We start from the raw sequence: 20500 nt of genomic DNA, 5'->3' as shown, positions 1-20500 counted from the left end.
TAGCTCGCTGCTCCTGATTAGTGACAGCACGCAAGAAAAGGAGCTCTGCAAACCCTTCATTAACTCGTAGTGAAAGCCTCAGCATTTAAGTTCATAAAGATGAGCAAAGACTGTTAAATCCTTTCCATTCAAATTTGGCTGCTTTTTTCTTTTTTTTTTCCTCTTTTTTTTTTGTTGTTGTTGACACTTTCCTTGTTTTGTGGAGATAGTTGTAGAATGGCAGAATCATATCATGTCTGGGGTTGGAAGGGCCCTAAAAGATCATGCAGACCCAAACCCCTGCCGTGGGCTGGCTGCCCAGCGCCCCATGCAGCCCGGCCTCGAGCACCTCCAGGGATGGGGCACCCACAGCCCTCTGGCAGCAGTGCCAGGGCCCCACTGCCCTCTCAGTGAAAAATTTCCCCGACATCTAATCCAAATCTCCTGTTTCAGTTTAAAACCGTTCCCCCTTCTCCTATCAATCAGTGGTAGAAGCATGGATGACATCCCTGCTCTTGCAGAGCTCGGTGCCTTCTTGCTGCCAGTCTGATCCCTCTGGTTCCTGCTGCAGCTGCGAAGTCTGGTGGCATTAGAAGGGCTGCCGCTGGCCGCAGCGTGTGCTGGGCATTGTCCCCAGGCTGCCCTCAGGGCGCTGTGAGAGGGCACAGGCTGCGGGCCCTTCTCTGGGCCCTGCTGAGCAGGAGAGAGGAGGCCGTGCTGGTTCAGCAGGCTGCCATCTCACCATGCCAGGCTGCGGCATCTCGGGAGCTTCTGGCCGCGTAGCTGTCTCAAGCAGCAAAGGTATGTCTGGGTAAAGAAATCCCAGCTCTCGCCTTTCCTTCATTTTATTGCTTGAAAAGAAAATGCAAGGTTGTTTCACAGCGCTGGGTGTAAGAGGCTCGGCGCAGTTCTCCAGCCCTATTGCAGGGTTCCTGCACTGCACAGATTTCGGTTTCAGTCACGGTGTTAATAGCTTTACCAGGCTTTGCTGTTCTAATGCAGTACAGTGAATTATTTTTCTGAGTGCTCATATGAAAGCGGATTAGCTGCTGGGAACCCTTTGTTTGTCTTAGTTTCTTTAAAGAAGTAAATAAAATGTGAGAAGAATGGCACTGTAAATTGCAAGTAATAGGCTATTTTCTGCCATGGTTTCATGCTGGAATGGATGTCATTTGTCAAGTGTGAGGATGATAGGATGAATCACATAAGTCGTCTTGAATGTGATTTGCCACCTGCCTGATTGTTCAGAAGTGTATGCATGCTTAATTAATCTAATTAGTCAGTGCATACATAAGAAGCAAATTTACAGGCTCTCTGTCATCTTAAATAAAGTATTTTTGTTTTCTAGGATAAATAATTCATTATAGAGCTGAGTATTAAACTGTAATCCTGGAGACCTGCCTCCTATAATAAAAAAGTAGAATTATGATGTTTCTTCCTTTTTCCCCTCTAGATTTTATTTGGCTTATCTTTAGACAGGGATTTCACAGAAGGAAAGGAGTGCATCTGCACTTGGAGGAGCATAAAATTCCTTTCTAAAAGGGAAGCACAGTACCATACACATTTTCATATGAGAGACAGTGTCCATTATGGCACAGTTGCAGACTGCAGCATGTACACAGTTACCCATGAAAGTAAAATGATAATGTGCTGGAAACTGTCGCGCTGAAAAGCATCTCAGAGTTCAAGCAGCTTGGATTTATCTGCTCCAGACATTGGTCCACTGCTGAAGACAGTATTTCATAAAAAATCCAAGGGACAAAGGATCAATACTATGCTGCCAAACAACACAATACAGTTGTAAACATTTAGATAGGTGGGCAATCTTCAGTTTACAAAATCACTTCCTTGTTATCTGTCTAAAATTACCGTAAGTAATAATGTCTGAATAAAAGGTGATCCCAAAGATCAAAGGTAGATCAGAAATGCTGATTTTAAATAGTTGTTGGTTGTTGGTATGTACTAGCCTGCAGAGCAACAACTTGCACAAACCTTGGTATGAGAAGGGTGTCCATTTCTGTGAGCAGATGTCAGTTCTACAAATGGTGGCAATCGTCATGTAACGATTTCTGCAGGGACATGGTGTGACAATGAAGACCCTCTCTGAGAGTCTGCTATTGGGACAAGTAAAAATTGGTGTGAGAACAGAAGAGAATTTATCAGCTGATCATGTTTTAAAAGTCTGCACTTTTCAGAGTGGGAAAAAATTCATTATTTTGGTTTAGATTTTGAATTTCTTTTTTCTGACTCTCAGTAATAATACAAAATGAATACCTATTCTTTAATAACTGCTAAGATCTTCTTTCAGTGAAGATAAATCCTTTGCTGATTGTTAGGTGTACTGCTTTCTGGCCTCCAGAAAAACAGGAAGACTTCTTCAGTCCAACTGTTCATTGAATTATATAACTTGATGTTGCCAAGGCCAGTGAAGTTACTGTAAGGCTGTAGCTGAAGGAGGATTGAGGCTGTTGCCTGGATGAATTTGTACTTCTGTGGTATTTGTTTATGCCCCCCCCTTCATATATTTTTTTTTACAGATCTCACCAAAGCAGAGCCTGTGGTGAGGATATTTGAACGTGCTTATTTTGCTCAGTTTCCACACAAAGATAAGCGTAGAAATCTAGCAAAAACAAACAAACAAAACTGCCATGAAACTGCATAGTGGATACATTAGAAGCGCAATGGTTGCTGTGACTATGGCTAGAAACAAATAGCAGTCTGTTTCGAGATGCTGTGGCCCAGTCCTAGCAATCTTCTCTGTTTTGTGACCTTGCAAATGGGACCTGATGGGAGGAGATCTATCCCCAGGACTTGGGGAGCCCTGACAGCCAGGTCAGTCCAGAGGATTCCCTCATCTGTCTCAATGGCGTTGCAAGGTGAAGGATGCTCTTGTGTCCTCACTGTGCAGTTTAGTGTTGCTTACCTGCCATCTTAGTGCTGTTGTGGAATCTCAGCCTTTCCACAGCAATTTCAGTCCGTGTTGAAACAGACCTTTGCAGAGCTTCCTATATGTTTGAAGCTGAAGTCTTTCTGCATTTCAAAGAGTGTGGTCATTCTCATATGTCTCTTCTTGGCATCAGGGTAGGCAGGCAGGTCTCAGTCCTGCCAGCTGTAGGACCTGCTGTGCAGTGGGGCTGTTGATGGATGTGCAGCTGTGAGCCAACCCTGGGAAGTGCGGCACCGTGTGTTTTGGGGTGTGTTTTGTGGGGCCAGAACAAGTGGTTACCCCAAAATAGTGCATGGATGAGGGAGAGGGTGCATCTTGGGCTCTTGGGAGAGAGGACATGCAGGTGCTTTTCTCAGTGCTACCAGGAGGTGCCTCTCTCTACTTGGGATTTATGGCCCATGAAGGAAATCTTAGCCTTTTCTTGCAGAAAATGCTAAGCTTTACTTTTCATTTCTTTCTGTGAAAGAGTTGTGCTGGTGCAGTTGGCCTTTGACACAGTAGTGCAGTGGCTAGAAACTTGTTGAGGATGAGGAAGATGAACACTTCTCTCTTTGGGGGGGGACCTCAGAACTCCGTACTTCACTTTCAGGAATGTGTTTAGGTTTTGCTGGGCCGGTGCAGTGGGGCTGTGTCTGGGAATAGCTCAGGGCTGTGCCCAGCAGTGCTGCCATCACAGGAATGGGGCTGACATTCAGGCTGCTGTGCCAGCTGCTTGCTGGCCTCTTCGTTCTCCACCAGAATCTCTTGAAGCAGCCCAGAGGCAGGCTAAGGCCTCAAGGCATTGCATTATTGTACCCACTGTTGTATTTTAGGCAGTATTTGGGACTGCCTGGTTTGGTAATGTTACTCTCCTGAAATGGGATCTCTTCTACTATTTCTGTATCCCCGGTGCTGAGTGCTTCCTGTGTCTGATCCCATCAGTGCATTTAACCTATCACAAATGCAAATAATGATAATTAGATGGTGAAAAAAAGCTATTACAGATGCAGTTCAGTGCGTGTTTCACTGATTGGGCCAAATCAGGAAGCTCTGCAATGCATATTGGCAGCTCCGTGAATAAAAGTGCTTACTACTTATCTCAGATTGTACTGCACTATCAATTAATTGCTCACAAATCTCTGGTGCCAGTTTGTGTGGTTTGTGAGGGGTAGTCAACTATTAACTTTTCATGGCAGAGAGTTTGAATCACAACACAGCCCTGCAAGATAGGAAATCAGCAGGTTTAATCTGGGGGGAAGGCAGCCTTGTGTCTGTTAGCATCTCGCTGGCAGGGCCAAGAGCAGGCACCCTGCTTCTGCACAGCCTGGGTGCTGCGTTCCCGGGGGTGTCAGCCCCTGTGCCTGCCTGGGGGGTATCAGCAGTGTGGGGCCAGGAGAGGGGCTGCCCACCACGTATTTCTCCTGACCCCTGTGGTGCAGCAGATGCTGAAATCAAGCACTGCCTGCAGACAGCAAGCTGGGGCGTGATCTGTGAGCACCGTGCTGCAGCAAAGCCAGAAAAGCAACCATGACAAGAAAGCAGGATGGAAAAATTAAAAGTGCCTATGATTTGACAGACAGCAAAAATGCCATGTGGCAATCATGCTGCCATGAGAATGGGAACAAATCTAATTCTCAGGGTGCTGATAAACTCTAACGGTGCATTTGCCTCTAGAAGGCAGTGGGGGCAATGGCCATGATTAACTTGCCTAAGAACTGCCTTAAAGCAGTAACGTTTTTTATTTTTGTATTTAATGTTAATTGTGTTAAGGATTCCCAGGGTTGATTTATGTTTTACCAGAACTGGAGGCATAAAGAGACATAAGCAGCTTTTCTTTCCCAGAGCCAAAAAGGAATCCTCTCACAGAGCTGCGGAGAAAAAGAAAAAAGAAGTAGGTCTCTTGAGTGTCAACTTCTTGCATTGACTATAAATGACATTTTTTCTCATCTACTGTTTTGAGACTAAGTATTGGAAATTAAATCACTAGCTTTCTTCTTTCCCAATATCAGTGTTATTTTTAGGACAGGAGCCTTGCTTACTTTTATTTTTGTGGGATTGCCAGCATGCATCGGCAATCTTCCTGCTAAAACCCAAGTGAAAGCACAGCGCTGTCATTCTAGCATGAACGGGAGGGTGCAGAAAAGGCTCTGTGATAACACCACCAAATTGCTTTGTTGGAGAAGTGGTAGGGATTTGTCTCTACAAAAGCAGCTTGCTGTACATTCCTGTTTGAAGTTAATCATCTCATGCTAAAAATGTTCTGTCATTGTACTAAAGGCATGGATGTTCATCTGATGTAAAGCATACCTGGGACAGCAGTAGATCAGTGCAATGATGGGGGCCTAAAAGAACCAATTGTTAGTAAATCTATGTAACAGCTGGCATTTTTTGGTACACTTTTTGGCCCATGAATTCCCCACAGGTAAGCAGCATCAGATACCCTGCAGCTAGAAGCAGCCTGTTAGAGGATACATGGAGACAGCACTCAGCACTATGCAGCTTGGCCCTGTAACTCCAAGGCTCTTTTCCTAACCAAGTCAGCTCAGTGCAAATCTCCTTTTCCTTCCTCTATAGCGATTACCCTTTGTCTGTTATCCAAACACTGAGTCACTGATCTCTCTGAAACAGTGCCTCAGTGTTCTCTTCCTTTTGCTCTTCTCCCAGTATTTCTGAGGAAACATTTCAACCTCTGACACAATTTCAGGGTATCTAATGTAAATTTTCCTTGATATATCCTATGATGGGTATGGGTCTGGCAACACTTCTGCTGTGCCTCTGATGGCTTCCACGCTCCGGAAAGGTCCAGAATCAGTATGTGGCCTTTCAGGAGATGAAAGATGCTCCACTTCTGAGCCACCAGCTGAAGAGCTGCCTTTTTGCTCACAGCTCAGCTCTAGGCAGGATAGGTCTGACCTGGGTGCTGGACTTGTGGGTGCAACTGCACCAATGCCTTTTGTTGCATTTTAACCACACTCTTCCCGTGTTCCTTGCGATCAGGGACCTAGCAAGAGGAGTCCCTGTAGCTTGAAAGAAAAAGAGAATGAAATAGAAGCCAGGCACAGCAGGTGTGTAGCTGCAGAATCACTCTTGTTTACAGCTCACTAAGCCTGGTGCATGCAGACCTTCTGAGGAGACCCCATGCTCACTGCTCAGTGTTTACCTTTGTCCAGGCTGCTGTTGGAATGATTTATTTTGCTGAGTTTGTCTGGCCAGATGATACATTTGTGCCCTGTGGCACTTGCCTGCTGACATGAGTGCACTGTTGCAAATTATGCACCGTGGCTTGAGGACTTTGACCTGAAGTAAATTCCTGTAGAAACGGGGCAGGAATATACAAGAGCTGTGCATTTCTACTTGTTCTGAAACACTGTGTTGAAAGAGGAAGAGATGCATCGAGCCTCCTAATGAAATGCTGCGTTGCAGTTTTTACCTTTGGAGGAAGATGAACTAGACCTTCAAATGTCTTTTCAGTGTGCTGCAGATATTTTCAATGTTATCTGATCTCTGAAGAGAGAGAGAAGAAAAAAAAAGACTAATGAGGATGAGGACTGTTTAGCATATATTAAAACCTTTCAGACTTGCCAGTCAAAAGGGAGTATTTACTAAAGAGCAGCAGTGATTATTACAAAATTTGTGCATGTAAAGAGTTTCTTTATGTGTGTAACTACAGGGGAGTTGTAAATACCTGCAAGGGGAAAACTGTGCTTGCTGGAGGTATCTTCATCCTTTTCTCTGCTTTTAGCTGTTATGTCCTAGCACATGGATGTCCAACCTTTTGTCTTACCTGGGCTGCACTGAGTGAAAAGCAATTGTCTTGGCCAAGTGCATGTAGGTCACTCCAAAAGTAATGCCTCCTATTTATTTCCATGGAAACTAAAACAGATACAAAGAGCACAATAACACTGTGATAGAACAAATTCTCAGCTACACAGCACTATTTTCCCACATAGCCACCACTATGAGTTACGCGTTTTTGCCAGCAATGAACAAAGCCTGCATGCTGTGAGTGCATAAATCTGCACCAGGGGAGGTGACCCACTGTCACCACTGCTGAAACGCACCACCTCCACTGTTTCATTTCCATCAGTGTTCAGCAAGTGTCCATGAATGTCACTGGGTGCCATTTTTCTGCATAGAGGAATTCAATGACACACCTTTGTTCCATATGCACTTCCATGTCACAAGCCCTTTTGTCAGGCCTCTCCTCTGCTGCCATCTATCACATGGCAACAAAATGTAATGGGATATTGGTGGGGAGGTTCAGCCTTTACTGCCATCCCACCAATGTCCGCCTCTGATGTCATGGACTGGCATGATAAAATAGGAGGTGTTACTTCCATAAAATATATAATATAGTTAATGTATATAAAGTAACAAAAGTTGCTTTAATTTTTAATGTTTTGTAATTAAAACCTGTGAAAAAGAGAGCAACAAAAACATAAAAATGAGTGGGATGTTTGGACCCATCTTTGTGAAACTAACACGTGTTCTGGTTCAGTGGCAATTCTGGTTCAATGGCTGCAATTCTCAGCGAGTTCTCAAGGTATTCCTCAGAAATGTTTTATGAAATTTGGCTCTTTCTGTGCTTCGTCCTTCAAAACAGTTGTTTGCAAATGTATGCGCCGCCAAAAAGCAGTGACACGAATAAGGCATGACTGTGAAGTGAGGGATATATCTGGTTAGAGAGGGCTTGTAAAGGTCTGGTAAAGAGACGTGATCAGATTTTTGACTGTAACTATATGTATTCCATTTGAAAATTCACAAGTGATGTATTTGTATTGACTGAAAATGGAGTCACAAGTTAAAAAAAAGATCCTTTCATCAATCTTGAAACCTGTTCTCAAATTCCTTTGTCACAATGGAAAAAATGGCTGCAAGTGTTTTGCTGTTCACAGAACTGTGTTTAGCCGTGTATCCATGGATTTATTTCCCATCACTCAAGCTGGCACTGCAGTGCACGCCATGCCCTGGCTGCAGTGCTGGCGCTGGGTGCTGCTGAGGGGCAGCCGTAGTGTCATTGGGCCGGGCTGTGTATGGCCCGGAGGCTGTGCATTGGGCGCCCTGTCCTACTGCAAGCATATTTCTGGTTGCTTCCTGAATTCTGTGTGGCCTGGACGTGGCCCAGTTTTTTCCCTTTGCTCAAACAGCGTTTGTACCACGTGCCGCTGAGATCAGCTGCTTCCATGCAGAGGAATAGTGGTGGCAGTTCTCGTCTCTGGTTGTGGGGCTCGCGCTCCCAGCTGACACAAACCAGGTCCCGGTGCTGCAGGCAGGCTGTGGGTGGGTCCCACGCTTTGGGAAGCCCTGCAGTATGCCTCAGCAGCTCTTGTGCTTGCTTTCGACTTGTTTCTGGCCCTCTTTGGGCTGAGTGTACTTAGGTGAGATCAAATGCTCCATCTGCAGAAAGGAAGGGTGGGCCACTCGAAGCAAGTCCGATCCTGATTCAAATAATAAAGACTTTTATTAAAATGTAACTCTAGCTGCTCTAGTGCTATTAACTACAATAAAAATGTTTTATTTATTCTATCTGCAGTATTTCCACTTTATGACACATCCTAGGAACTCTGATAGGTTCATTTATTTGTCATTTGAGCAGTGAAATATGAAGGAAGGGTTGGAATCTATAGCGTTATTATGTGGGAGTTATTTGTGCCTTGTGTTTCAATACTGTAGATCATAATGACTCCCCTTGGGTTCCAGTCTTTCATCTGGCATGAAGGAAGCTGAGCTTCGCACTCATTTTCTGAATGAAAGAGGAAGTGAGAGGAGTGTCGTGTTTTATATGACCATGCAATAATAATACCTTTGCCAAGCAAGTGTTAAAAATTAACTTAAATAGTTAAATTCCGGTGTGTAAGAACTTCTGCTTTATTTTCAAATGCCCTGTGGTGCAAGCTGGGCTTCTTGCTCAGACCCAAACGTTATAACCAGCTGCCTACTGCGGCTCAGACCACGGAGTTAAGGCAGTTTGCAAAACTGTTAGCTGAATTCTCTCCCAGCAGGGGAAAAAAAACACAATTGAATTTGCTTGCTAAATTATTCATTGTGAATCATTCACTTAATTCTCATAATAAATGGTTTCTTACCCTTGGTTCTATTGACTAATTACTATGCTTAATGGTTTTACTTGCTTTTGTTTTCTGTACAATTTAATTTTGCTGAGATGATATCGTCTGGAAAAGTCCAAATGAGAGGAATGAGAGCTGTGTGTCTGTGCTGGTGTAGCTGCATCTGAGCACCAGGATTTCAGCTGCAGCCATTCCCAGCTAAATTATACTCAGGGCTGTTACGGGAAGAACTGTCCCTGCAGCACTGCAGCCCCTGCTTAGGCTGCTTGCCACGGGGAAGGCCGTGCAAGTACATGTTGGACACTTCAGCTGGTACTATTTTCTGCTGTCTTTAGTCACCCATAGGCTGTGGCAAGGCATTTCTCACAAGCAGCCCTCAGGTGTTTTAAGAAGAGATGGAAGCCTGAACTGGGTGCCCACTGCAGCTGATAATCTTGGCAAACGAGCTGGAAAAGCTTGGAGGAAACTTCTCAAGTGTGAACTCAGACACTTGAACAGCTGAAGGCGATGCTGTGGCTATAGCAGAATTACAGCTCTCTCCCTCAGGAAGCCATAAGGAGGATGGGTGGGAGAGGAGGGTATTACAATTGCTTTCAGCGTTGCTTTTGTGCCTATAGATACTGTACAGATGGATCTATTCAAATGAACACATGATGTGACTGATAATTGTCCAGTAATGAATATTAAAAATATTCCTGCTTCTCTCTAAATGCTGATAATGCTGCTTTCCATCACACAAAGCAGTGAAGCTCTAATAGTCATTACTGAAAGAATACTGGATTGGAAGAAATTAAAAAGATGTGAAGATGGAAGTGAAGCTTGAATAAGTCTTTTCGAGGGCTCTTCTCACAGAAGTGCCTTTGACTTCTGCTGCACACAGCTTATTTGCACTACCTGAGGAAAAGTCGGGAGATTTACTATCTAGGTCATGGAGCTGTGTTTGAGTTTCCAGCAAAATGTGCCAAAACAAGGCAGATAGGAAGCAAAATAGTAGCAGATTTCCTTTTTTTTCACTGAATATGAGTTGCTTTTGTAGCTTGTTACAATCCATGGTATGTAACTCTACCTCAGTGCCAGGAATATGATTATTTGTTATAGTCTTTTATCATATTTTGGTTTGTTCAACTCTTATTATGCTAATCTTACAATTAGATGTTGAAAGCTTTGTTTCTGGTGCCTCCTTTCTCCCTGTCCCTTTGTGTCCCACTACGTTGTAACACAATCCATGTTAAATAGCATTTGGCATGTTTTATGGCCTTACCTTTTGGAAGAGGTTGAGGACGGCCCTGAGGGGTGGCCAGCCCTGCTCCTGTGGCAGGAAGCTTCTTTGGGATGGCCGAGTGCCTATGGAGGGGTGAGAGTGGGAGCTGGCAGTGCTGGGCTGTGCCGGTGAATCTGAGTCATGGCAGCAGAGGCAGTTTTTTGGTGGATTCTGGGGCTGGCAGACAGTCTCAGTCCTTTTATTTTACACCCCAGGAGCTCTTTGGAAAACCTGGAGAGATGTCCTTCTTCCCTGGAGAGTGGAGTTTTCTATTGCTCGTGAGGCCTCATTCTTGGCACAGCTTTCTATTCTCTGGCCCCAAAAGCTGAATCCCAACAGTTGTGCTGATTTGCTTCATTTTTATGTTGATTTTAATAGCTCTGTTTCCTGGGTGAACTGCTGCTTAACATCAGAATGGCAGTGAGACTGAGTGTTTCTGGGTTTTGGTGTGTGGGGGGGTGAAATGAAGCTGAAATAGTTCCTCCTTGCATTGGGAAGCTCCTCAGGTAGCCAATTCCCACTGTTACCAACCACCGATTGGGAAATTTCCCAGGAGGTATCTCCCAGGATTGGAAGGCTGAGGCAGATTCCAGGAGCTTGCTTCTAACACTGAGCAGAACAGTGCTGCAAATAATGCACCAAGTCAGACTATTTTAAAACCGTGCTCTGCTACGTCTATAGAATCATGAAAAGAGAGAAAAGCAGAGCAAAGCCCGTGAGAATTTTCCTAACATCTCTTTGCTGTCTTTCCCTTCTTGTCTCAGGCTCTATTTGCAGTGATTCATGAAAAAAGCCCCGAAGAGCTGACATTTGGGCTTTGGTCCTTGACACTTAAGTAAAACACTTTAAAGTGTAGTTTGGGAGCTTTAGACTCCTTGCTTCCACTCACTCTCTCAACCACTTTTGAAATAATAAAAAGAGCACTGACGGATGTTGGTTTTCAGCTTTCCTTTCTTCTGACTTCATCTGCTCTCCCGGGCGCTGGCGGGAAGCGATGGCTGCGAGGCAGAGCTGCGCGAGGGTGCAACCCGAGGGGCTCCGTGCTGCACACACTGCTGCTTTGTTGGGCTCTGAGGTGCAGGTGGTGCTGCTACCGCGAGGAAAGGGCGGGAGCAAAGAGTTAACCTGCTCCTGTGCAGTGACATTAGTGGGACCTTTCCATTGCAGACCTGCCTGTGAAACTAATAAAGATAGCTCTTAGTGCCTCTGTAGGGCTTTGTTTTCAAAGAGCTGTACCAGTTGCTCCTAACTGACTTCTGAAATGGCTGTGGGAGTGGTTGAAAATAAGTCAAATTCTTTGTGCTTTATATATGAAGAAGAAAAGCTTTTGAATGCATAAGCACTGCCTGTTCTGCTGTTTCCCCATGCCTCTGTTGTGAGCGGGCAGGGGAGCCAGATGCTCCCAAGCTCACGTTCAGCCTTTCTGTTTGGAGCTGCTTCTCTGCCAGAGCTGTGAGCACTGCACACGCTGCAAAGAGCTGCGCTCGGTAATGTATTCCTGTGCACAAACCAATCTTACTGGAAATAATTAATAATAATGGCCCAGATCACGATCTTAGTTATACTGACGTAAGACTATCCTAACTACTGACTGCACGATGTGCGTTTCACAATCAGTGTATTTTTTTGTTTCGCCATAAAATGGTGTGATATGTTGTAGAGGTCAATAATGTCTCATGCTGACAAGGTACTTTTTCAGCCTGCTTTATTAGTAAGGTTGCAGGTACCACACTTCAACATTTGGGAGGCTGCATCTCAATAGGAGCTCCAGAGAATAACCCTTGATCCTAAGAGCATTAAACAAGGAATACACAAGGGTTAATTAGGTGGCAGCAGCTCGCATTTATACAAAATGTCCTGCAGCTGTATCAACCATATTGCCTTGTCAGAGCTGGCTCCTGAAGCTGCCTTATCTATTCACAGTGTGGCTGTTTGCAGAAGCCAGCCCTGCTTCCTGCCCACGGGATGGGAGAGCTTCTGTGCAAGGTGTGCCCAGCTCTGTCCTCTGCAGTGCAGGGGGCTCCTTCTCCCAGGAGGGAAAGGAGTTTTTGCTCATGGTGACTACTGGATTTCAGTACGGAACAGCCATAGGAGGAGGTGTCTTGTCTGGTACTGGTATGGGTGTTTCACTAGCACTGGATGTATTGTATTCCGGGCAGAACCTTATACCTATGGATCTGTTTCTCCACAGCATGTAATTTTCTGTTGTAGTCAAAGAGTAGTAAGTTTTACTTACTAAGTAAAACTGAAGTGTCCTCAAAGGACCATGAAGCTGTTAGAGGTAAAATGACTACTCCTAGGTGAGGCAGGAGATGAAATCTGCTTTGTCAACATGTACAAAATGACGTTTGCTGAAAATAAGCTTAAGAGAATACATCAAAGAAAAGAGATCTGCTTGGAATCACATCTACTTGCTTGCTTGTTTGCAGTCATTACCTTTCCATCAAAGATGCCAGTCATGTAAACCTCAAAAGAAAAATGAGAACAGTATATTCCAAGTATTTTTAACTAAATTCTGCTCCCCCCTTTCCCCCCTATTTCTAGTATGACTTTCCTTTTGATACTCAGATGTTTGGCTCATTTCAGTGCAGGGAATATAAAGACAGATGAGACAAACGTACATGGATTTTCTATGTGTAAAGGGGCACTACAAAGGAGAGGATATGACATAAAATAGCAGTGCTACAGTAAACAGAACAAGCTACTATACAAGGGAGAGAATGTCAGGAGCATGCTGTATGTGTCAAAATGGAATGGAACATCCGTGTAATAAAAAGTGCTGCCAAGAAAGCCTTTCACATGTTTATTGAGGGAAAGGAGACTGTTAAAGTATGATTTTGATTTTGAGAGGAACAGTGCTTGCTGCTTTTGATTGTGGCTCGTGGGCAGTTTGTAATCTGTGTATCATCATGCAGTTCTTTCAGGCCCATCCTGCGGTGTGCCAGGATGTCAGTGCCTTGTTTGGGAAGGAGCCAAGCTGATTTACCCACTAACTGTAGTGCAGTCACTGGAATGGGATGAATGATGGGGTCCTGTTGGAACACAGGGTCCTGCATACGCCTCTGTGGGCTGCTGTGAGTGGGAAGGCATCTGCAGCCTCTGGTTAGAGCAGTGATGGGACAGGAACTTGATTTTGTGCTTGTGTATTTGAATGAGCAAGGGCTGAACAGATGTTTGAATTAAATTTGGAGAGAATGCTGCCTCTCTGACTTTGCTGCCCACGTGCAAAGTCACACGGCTGTTGCAGCAGGCCGGTGGTGTGGCTGGGAGGCAATACAGGCAGGTGAAGCTCACCCAGCTCTCCATACTGGGCAGTGGAGGATCCGGGCTTCTCCCCATTGTGCAGCCCTTGGCTTTGTGCTGAGCAACGCAGTGCCCAGCAGGCCATTGGCCTCCTACCCTGCTCTGCTCCCAGGGCTGCTACTCCAGCTGATGCTGCAGATGGGAGTTGCCATTCTGCCACTTTGAAAGTTCTTTTGCATTTTCAAAATAATTGTTTCCTGCCTTTTGCTTGGTTTCTGTGACATGCAACAAGTATCTAATACCCCTCTTTATGGATTTGGTTTCCCAGTGGCTTAGTAATCTAATACGATCCAGGGATAAACCCTTGCCTAAATGTATAACATTCTATGAGATCCAGAGATTAGCAGAACTAAATCCTAGGCCCTCTGGGACAAGGGAGCAGCAGTGAGACTGATGGGGAACTGCCACCATGCGGCTGGAACCACTGCAAACAGACAGAACTGCGGTGTGACCGCTTCTGGGGGAATGCACCATTCATCCTCCACCCCAACCTCCTCCATCCCTGAGTGCTGTTTGTTATTGTAGGGTCATGCGACTTCGGCACAAACTCACGTGTGACCATATGGAGCTGGAATCCTCTGGTGCTACCACCAGGAAAGAAAGCTGTTTTGGGGGTTTACCAGCAGGTTAGAGCATCACCACAGGTCACCTGTAGCAGCTAAAAAGGGACCCCTGTTGCCATGCACAGAGAATTAGTGCTGGGAGTGAGAGAGGGGAAGGGAAAAGCTCTTCTCTCCGGTGATCTGACTGCTGAAACGCACTCATTGTCACAGAAAGTTACTGCTATTTGTCTGATGCAGAGCAGTGAATTGCATCCCACTCAGAGGGAGGGTCCCAGGATTTGATTGAATCCCAAACCAGACAGGTCCTATTATCCTTTTTGTCTCTTATTCAAATGTTCCTCAATCATGATAAATTTTAACATAAGGTACTATAAAATATGCTAATTTTGGTAAGAATTCAGGCTTCTGAGATTTAAACTTTGCAAAACCAGCTTATAAATTTCTGAATCCTACCTTAATGTAACCCTGTATGTGTAACTCTGGTCACTAAAATGTGGTCTTTTCTTTCTTTCTTTCTTTCTTTCTTTCTTTCTTTCTTTCTTTCTTTCTTTCTTTCTTTCTTTCTTTCTTTCTTCTTAGATCAGTTGCAATTATAATTTTATTATTCTGGGTCTGCTAAGCCTTTAGTTTATCTGTACATGTGCAGTCGTTTTTTTTGGCTTCCATCCCACTCAATAGTCTGGGAAATAATTGTTTATGGAGCTCAGAATTTTCACCGTGGTCGTGCTGAGGTTAGAGCTCTGTCACCCTGCTTGCTTGCAGAGCAGTCCCAGATGTGCACCGTGGGTGCACACATGCTGTCAAATCCTCTATGGCCATCTCCATTAATGGTGACGTACTGTGCTGGCTGCTGCTGCTCTGTGCCACCTGCTGCTGGGCTCAGTGGTCTCCGGGTCCCTCCAGCTCCCGGTAACATGGAGGCATCGTTCTGTTGGCAGTGTGTATGGAGCTTTGTCCTATGCAGGTTGCTTTGCATTGGTATTGTTAACATAGCAACACTAATATTTTACGAGTAGAGTATGCTGCAAATGAATAGAAAAATAGACTCCCTCCCACATTTGTTATTTGAGCAACTTTTCACAGCTCATTCTAGAGAACTTTGCAGCTGTCTTAAGGTTTGCTCTACAGCAAAGAGTGAATAAAGCATTAGGCACATCAAACAGTGTGAGAGCTACTGAAGTGTTACCCTTTGCTCTTGTGCTAAAGCCTTGTTGTTACTACCTGCTTTGAGAAAATACGAGTGTTCGGTTCTTCAAACCTAATGAGCCCCAGCTGGGACACGTTTCCGTTTGTACAAATGAAAGTAGATTTAACCTTTGTACAGTGGTGCTCACCCAAATTATTCAGCCTTGGGGATATTCTGCTGAGTGGCAGGATCTTGCCAAGCTGTGCGTTGCTTATTTCTGCCCCATTTGTCATTGCAGCGCAAGGATCTCTCAATAAACAACATCTGGAAAGTGACTTGAGAAGCTCTTTGTTAATCACTGGTTATAGGCTGAAGAGCATTTGGTAAACACGGGCTGATGTCAATTAACCTGGCAAGAGGTTTGGTTTATTCAGAAGATCTAAAGGACTCTGTGATCCTTAAATTCTTCCAGTCTCTGCTCTGGGAAAATATTAACTTGAGAGAGGCCGAGCTGTTAATGGAGAAATTTTAACAATCGACAAATGTATGTGGCAGCCTCTTCACAGACTTGTCTGCTGAATAAAATGTTTGCACTTTTTATCACTGGTATTGAAAGTCTGCTCTGTGGAATTGTTTGCTCGGTCTCTGGAGAACAATGAGTTTAGATCAGTTACTTTCGATCCTTATACTGTTTGCTGTGCACCACCTCAGAACTGTTACTGATGTCTAACCTGCAGCATGGAGAAGGACCAGGAACTTGGATTACTTTCTGCACAGGCTTTGTTCATACTGCGGCAGGGACGCTTCCCTTTGGTTTCCCATGGCAGAGCTAATATTGCACGTTGTTGTTCATTACGGTATGACGCCACTTTCCGAATCTCAGCGTTTCTCAGAAAAGCAGCGATGCAGGGAGCTTTGCATTGTATCATTGCCCCTACCTGTTGCAGGCAGGGTGCTCGCTGCCGGGAGCTTGGCAGAGAACGCTGGGACTCAGCGCAAACATTTCCTTACTTGGCAACTGGCAATGTTTTAAAAACAAAAGGAAACAACAGCAAATGGCCAGCTTAGCGTTGGCTTAGCCCAGGTAATTCCCAAGGAACACAATTAGGATTCTGTGTTGCCCAGGCTTAAGCTACGCACATCTCTCCTTTTTTTCCAGAATTAGCAGGAAATGCTTTGTGACTCTCTTTCCTGCATTATGCAAAGTCATTTTTCCCCCTCTTCTGTAACTAAGGGCACAGCTTAAAGCTGCCAAGTGCTGAGACCAGCTCTAGCTTATGTGGTGCCACTTTGTAGGAAGATCGCACGGACTTTGACTTCAATCTGAAAGTACTTTGTGGGGATGGGAAGGTGATTTGGAAGTCAACATTATTTTGAGTTTTTAGTGAAAGCCAAAAATCTGAGAAATATGCATGCAGGGTTTTCTTATTTTCATGGATTTTCCAAACAGGGAAAAGATTTTAAGTAAAGCCATTTTCTACCAAGTCCTGAATTTTACAGTGAGTCAGAAACGGTGCTGGTAAATCTGACTTCTCTTATATTGTAGAACTCTTCTTGCTGCTTTTATTCTTGTGATTTGCTTTTGTGGTCTCCCAGATGAATCATTTTGATAAATCACCACACAACAGTTTGGCAGAATGCTGCATTACCCAAACATGCCAAAACTACTGCTGTGAGCATCAGAGTATGGCTCTACCAGCATCAGGCAGTGATCTGTCTTTTCCCTGCCCAGGGATGCTCAGAGGAATAGTTCCTGCTGGCTTGCACAGGGCTCATGTAAGCAGTGAATGGTGCCCTGCTCCGCCCCCAGGGGTGTTGGTGCAGGCTGGAGCGGCAAGGACTGTGCTGTCTTTGCCTTTGCTGGAGTTCTGCTGCCATAAGAATTGACTAAATCACTTCTGTCAGAAAGTGCTTATAGTATTTCCTTTCAAGGAACAACTTGTTTGCCTTTGGAAGGGCCCAAAGGGCGCCAAAAGGTACTTATTTTCAAAGCATTCCTAGGGAAAGGTATAACAATCCCACTGTGTTTTCTTCCTTATTAGGGTCAGGGTCCTCATCCCAAACAAACAGACCAGCTGACAAGTTGTGTGCATTCAGCATTTGGCAAAGCTTGAGCAGTTGGCAGTGGCTCTTCTCCTAGGTGGCCTTGCAAGAGAGAGGGCTTTGTGATTATTTCAGATGACCAGACCTCAGTACCCCTTGTGGCACCAAGCCTGTGTGTTTTGCAGTAAATCACAAGATTTTCTGTAGGAAACAGAGATTAGAGTTTGGTGGAGCTCTTGGCTGAAGTATTGGCTGCTATAATAATGTCTTCCTGTATTTGCCTTGGTTTGAAGTGGGCTGAGACATGGAGCGTGCCCTCAAAAAGGAGGGGAGCTGGCCTGCCTGTGGGGTGCATGCTGCTTGGGAAATGAGGGTGGGGAAGTAGGTTGGGAAAAAGCATTGTGGAGGGAGATGCCTCCTCTTTCTGACCGCAGTCCAAATACATAAGTGGACTTCATTTCTCTTTGCTGCTAAGTTGTCATGGGGCAGTTACACAGTCTGTAATGCCTTCAGGTGTGTAAGGGAAGAAGCAGGAATCAGAATCGCCCTCTTGCTATGTTTCCCCACATAAACTTTGTGTGCAGAGGTACACACAGCTTTCTCATCCCTCTGGTAGTGATGAAAAATGTCCAGGTGAAGTGTAACTAAACAAGACGTGCTGCCTGTGACAGTGAGCAAGCTGCCTACCAGCCAGAACGGGCCTGCTGATTGAGATTTCACAGGTCTGCACTGCTCAGCAGCTGCAAAACCTCTTTACATGGTCAGAGGACACTGCGTACCAGTGTTCATGCTACTCTTCCTTGCTGTCTTACCCACTGAGGCAACCTGTGCAGCCCCAGTGCTGGCTCTGGGTGCTGTACTAGAGAGCTGGTATCACAGAGGGACTCACTGCACTGGAGTCAAGGACGTTGGCAAACCTGCAGAGAAACAGCTGAGTGCAGAATCTCTCACAAGCAGATATCAGAAGTTAAATAAAGCTTTCCTCTACAGGAGAATGAAGAATTAGAGAAGTGACAGTTGTGTGTTTCTCCATTACTCCTGGGCAGATGCACCAGGTGTGTCAATGCCAGGGTGCTGAAAAGTAATACCCAGTAATGCCTTCCTATGGGGACAGTCAGTATGAACGCAAGGAGCTCATCTGGCTTGGGCTGAGAGCTCTGTTTAACCAATATAGGCAGGTAGTGGAGGAATGAAATTGAAAAAGCCAGGACTGCTTCCTACCGTATTCTTTGCAGACAGGTTTCTTGTACTTACTTAAAGGCCAGGAATCCCAAGGGACAGTGATATCACCTTTAATACTTTCTTTCTAATGAGATTCTTCCAGATTTGTCCCAAAGCCATGTCTTGTATCACAAATGAGGTTCCAGCCTTTGTTATGTAACTCAGCTTGCTTTACAGTGTAGGAGAAGCAGTAACTCTTACCATTTTCTCAACTTTCTTTGATGCATTTAAAACTTAACACAAAGATGCTGCACTTTCTGAAGTGACAAAATTTGGACTCAACAAAGCTGTTACATCAGTCAGGTCCTTAATAAGAAGGAAGTTTGCTCAGAATTGTGTGTTAGAAGAGGCTTAGTACTGGACTGCAATCTTTGCTTGCAATCTAAAGCCTATGAGATTGGGCCAAATCACTCTTCTAAATCAGAACTTAAATTGCACAGCCCTTAAAGGCTTTAATTCCTGGTTCCTTAACACCATCAGCATTTACATATTACACTACTTCACTTGCAACTTCACACATCTGCAGCCCTTGGTGCCACTTACTTGTTTTAAAGAAAATGCACTGTATCAAGTGAAGCTAGCTGAGGCTTCCTTCAGGCTCTTCAAAGTTACCAGGGCGTGAGACTGTACAATGTTCTTGGAATGTATCTAGTATAGGGTAGTATAGGTAGAATGGCAACCTGAAATTCTGGCGCCAGGAAAAATAGGAGCATGTTCAGTCCAATTGTTTTCAGTGATCTAGGTTAGGGTGGGTCTTACACTGACTTGGTGTGCTATTGGTGTCACAGGGAGACAGCGGGATGACTTCTTAATTGGTGCTGTAAATGCATCAGTAAATCTTTTAGTGTCTGTGAAATCAACCAAAATGCCACGAGAATTTTTTTTTTTTTTCTTAACTGTTTACTGGGGAGATGTTCTACATCAATCCAGGGCCATTGGACTGCTAGACCTTTTTTCAGTGTAGTGACAAATAATGAACTGATAATAAGAAACAGTTAAAATGGTTGAAAAAGCTGCAGATTTCTAATGTTAACCTCAACACTGGGAGAAAGAATGGATCCAGCACCCATAAATGCATGGTCATGTTGCTTGAGAAGCTGCTCTCAGCGGATTCATCTCTGCTCCTCCTGAAAAGTTTCAGGACAGAAGTTTTGGTAGAAAGTGTCACAATATACTCCACTAAGCTGAGAGGGGTGAAGCTTCCACAAGAAAGATGTAAACTTTAAAAAAACAGAGAATCATAGAATGGCTTGGGTTGGATGGGACCTTGAAGCTCAACCAGTTCCAGCCCCCTGCTGTGGGCAGGTTTGTCAACCACTAGATCAGGCTGTCCAGGGCCCTGTCCAACCTGGCTTTGAATGTCTCCAGGGATGGGGCATCCACAGAGTCTCTTGGCAGCCTGTGCCAGAGCCTCACTGCCCTCTGAGTAAAGACTTTTCCCTAATATCTAATCTAAATCTCCTCTCTTTTAATATGAAGCCATTCCCCATAGTCCTATTGCCATCTGACCACGTTAAAAAGTTGGTCTCCCTCTTGTTTATAAGCTGCCTTTAAGTACTGGAATGCACTGGTTCTGATGCAGGTGGTTGATTTGTTCAACTTGATATGATTGTCCCTTTCTGAGTCTTGACTGTTACTCAAGCCCCCTCTTTCTTCCAGTCCCAGAGCCTCATAACTGTTCCATAGGAGACTTAGGCATAGGGCGCAAGGTGGAGAGTCCTAGACTGAGTAGAGATGAGGCTCCGGTCTCTCTCATCTCATGTGTTATTGTAATCTGTCTCCTTGGGATTGGAAGATAGCTTAGCTTCTTCCCTTTGCATGGACTTACGGGCAGGGCTGTGGCTCAGCCTGCATCACTACGTGATACCTGATTTGAAAGACCAGGGGAGGAAAATAGTTATCCAGCTTTATCATGCTGGATATTGTCTTCTTGATGTCCCTAATGCGTGCTCTGGCAGGCAGCAAACATGTCTATGGAGGTTATTCAGGTGGCAGATGGGTGCCTCAGTG

This window comes from Meleagris gallopavo, chromosome 11 (assembly GCF_000146605.3).
Source record: "Meleagris gallopavo isolate NT-WF06-2002-E0010 breed Aviagen turkey brand Nicholas breeding stock chromosome 11, Turkey_5.1, whole genome shotgun sequence".
Lineage (NCBI taxonomy): Eukaryota > Metazoa > Chordata > Aves > Galliformes > Phasianidae > Meleagris > Meleagris gallopavo.
Note: the sequence above shows the minus strand (reverse complement) of the source record.